Here is a 3345-nt window from a genome sequence, read left to right on the forward strand (position 1 = left end):
TGATGACCTGAAGGTTCTAATTTGACTGGAGTTTTTTCTTTCTATAACATACATTATTTCATAGATTTCCTTTGAAATTGTTTATGAAAACAAATAAGCAAAACTGATTCAAATGATTTTATCAATTATGTAAAGTTTTGTCTGCTATTTTACTTTTTACTTTTTACGTATATGCAAGGTTTATGATTGACAACTGTATTTAAATGTGTGATTGAATCCCTCAATGTATACCTACTGCCTACATATTTCTACTAAAATGTCAGTTTTTATGCGAGCCTCTGGTATAATATTAAGTATAGTATACCATTATAGTATTATAGTTAAGTAAATAATTATAAATATTACATTTTAGTATATTATATTAAAACATAATTTTAGTAATGAGTTCCAAAAGCTTTAGCATAAAGGTGGATCATATCAAAATTGCTTTGTCCTGATGTGTACCACTTCCTCAAGATTTAATTTTGTACTTAATTTTCTCACAATTTCCATGCACTACGCTGCACCGGAAGTAGCAGTGGCCACTGAGGCTGAATGCAGAACTGATCATGCATAGAGTCAATTATTGTATGGAACACTAGTCACTCATGAAATTGCGATGATTGACATGATAAGAGCAACGCTTTAGGTTCTCACAGCCACAATAAACCACAAACGAGTCATGTCACTGAAAATTCACATTTCATGTAGGGTTCAGTAAATCTGAAATTATTGACAAATAACAAAATAATAATAAAAATAATAATCATAATAATAATAATAATAATAATATATATATATATATATTTTTTTTTTTTTAAATAAAATGACTATTTGTCAGTGACATTTGTCGTAATGGCCTTGTTTTGTTTTTTGTTTTTTTTGTTTTTTTAATTGAAGTGTTGCTTTGGTTTCATTTGTCTGCTGTGATGCATGAATGACAGACATTTGAGCCTCTTTGATGTTGGATTTTTGTCTACAACCACCTGCCCATAATCATTGTATTGTAATTCCTGCAGACCTGCTAAGCTCATGTCTACTTATTTATGTTTTAGTACTTCAATATACTGGAACAATATTTTCTTGTGATTTTACATTTTTGAAGCTCTTTGGTTGTTGATTTTCCTGATTCCATCGTTTTTCTCAATCGAACATCTTCCCCATAGAGTTGGAGTCATAAAAATCTGCACCTTCCGCATGCTTTATTAAAGAATGAATCTACAGAACCTGATTTCATCAAGTTCAACATGCTCCTGAAATACAACATGCTCCTGAAATAACATGTTTGTTGATTCTGGAACAACATTTCAATAAACCAATCAGATTTGAGGGACAAGTTTACATTTTATGTCAAGTTTAGGCTTACAGCCAGGGTTAGGTGCTTCTACATCAGTGTTATTCATATAATTTCTCTTTGATTTTAGGGATAACTTATTTAGGGTTAAGTTTAGGGGTAGGGATATGTTTAGTTTACAGAAACATCTTCTGATGCACAACCTTGGACACATCATCAGTGTTGTTTCCAGGAGTCACTGGGTGTTTCGGGTCTTAAAACAGACACCCTCGTCCTGGCGACGCGACCGAGGCTGATCAGACTAGTGCCCCCATGGCTCTCCCCTCTTCACCCAGAGCCATCTGGATGCTTTTTCTGCTGCCTCCATGTTGTTGCCTATGGCTCTTCTTCGGTTAGCACCTGTTATGCCCAGCGTACTGTAGGCCTTGCTCAGGGAGTGGCTGGCAAATCCCCTGCTGCCCACCTCTACTGGCATGCACCTGGTCCTCCATCCATTTCCATTCCTCTGACTGTCCAGCCAGCCCAGACTTGTCCACTGTTCTCAACCATCCCTCCAAGTCAGCATCGGTTGCCTTAATGGAGTCTCTGTCATTCAGACTGCAGTTGAAGACCTTTCCAAGGCTCTTCACTAGTTTCTCAGTGACTGATGGAATCTGGTGTTCTCCCAGCCTGAAGCGGAATCTGTCTGTAACCTTCCCCTTCTTTACATCCAAGGACCTGGATTTTGCGGGTTTGAAGCTCATGCGTGCCCATAACATGAGTCTCTCCAACCCCTGTAGGATCCACCTGGCTCCTGGTACCTCCGTTGTTGTAACTGTGAGGTCGTCTATGAAGGCTCTTATGGGAGGTTGCCTTACTCCAGACTTGCTGAGAGGGCCTCTGCACTCTGTTTCAGCTGCCTTGACCAGCATATTCATTGCCAGCGCAAAGAGGGTCACCGAGTTGGTACAGCTAGTGATTATCCCCACCTCCAGCTGGTGCCAGTCAGATGTAAGCTGGCCTGTGGAGACTCTCAGGCTGATCCATAGGCACTGGTGAGGTCCAGCCACAGTACAGCCAGGTCCCCTCTGCCTTCTCTTGCTTCCCTGATAAGCTGGGTTATCATGCCCGTGTGTTCCAGACAACCGGGAACTCCTGGTATACCTCCCTTTTGCACCGACGTGTCAATGTACTTATTACTCAACAGGAAGTTGGAAAGCCTCTTAGCCACAATGCTAAAGAAGATTTTACTCTCCACACTAAGCAAGGAGATGACCCAAAACTAGTCGATATTCTCAGACTTCTCCTCTTTTGGTATGCACACTCCCTCAGCATACCTCCATGGCTGGGCGATCTTCCCTCTCCTCCAGATCACCTTCAGTACCCTCTAAAGCTGATGTAATAGCTTTGGGCAGTTCTTATACACCTTGTAGGGCACTCCACTTGGGCCTGGTGCTGAGCTCGATCTTGCTCTCTTCACCACTTCCTCCACTTCCTTTAGGCAGGGCTCCTTCAGGTCGAAGTCTGATGAAGGCTCTGGTGGTGTTTTTTTTAAGCGCAGCGCATGGACCCAGCGGTTGATTTCTCATGGAGTCACTGTAGGTGGCCTTGAGGTGGTCGTTTATGGCATCTTTGGAGCAGGTGAGGCGGCCAGCCCTCTTTTGGCCAAGGAGCTGCTTGGTCAACTTGAATGGGTTCCTATCTCTCTCCTTCCGCCTCCTTCTGTGGAACTCTGCCCTCCGTAAGGTCAAGAGTTGTTTCCTTAGGATTGCTCTCAGATCTGCTAGACCAGCTCTCTCGACTTCCCCTGCTGACTTGTATTGCCTCTTAAGCAGCCCGAGTTCTTCCCTGAGGCACTGGATTTTCCTTGCTCTGCGGCTTGGAGCACATGCTGATAGAGCAGGCTTGGATGCCTCGGTTCCAAATCACTCAGCTGCGATGTGCACTATTAGGGTGGTCATTGTTCTCAGGATTAAATCTCTTAGGATTAAATTTTCAGACAGAAATGTTGTTTCAGTAACACAACTAACTTGGCAAAATCAGGACATGATCCTTACCCTAGCCGTCAAATCCTTGATGTGCGTCCAGACCAT

General features: G+C 42.3%; 1 pseudogene; it reads right to left on the bottom strand.

Moving 5' to 3' along the window:
* Window positions 1-1665: 1665 nt before the first annotated feature.
* On the bottom strand, window positions 1666-3345 carry LOC125264039 (annotated as a pseudogene).

Source organism: Megalobrama amblycephala, linkage group LG3 (genome assembly GCF_018812025.1).
Source record: "Megalobrama amblycephala isolate DHTTF-2021 linkage group LG3, ASM1881202v1, whole genome shotgun sequence".
NCBI classification, from domain to species: Eukaryota; Metazoa; Chordata; class Actinopteri; order Cypriniformes; family Xenocyprididae; genus Megalobrama; species Megalobrama amblycephala.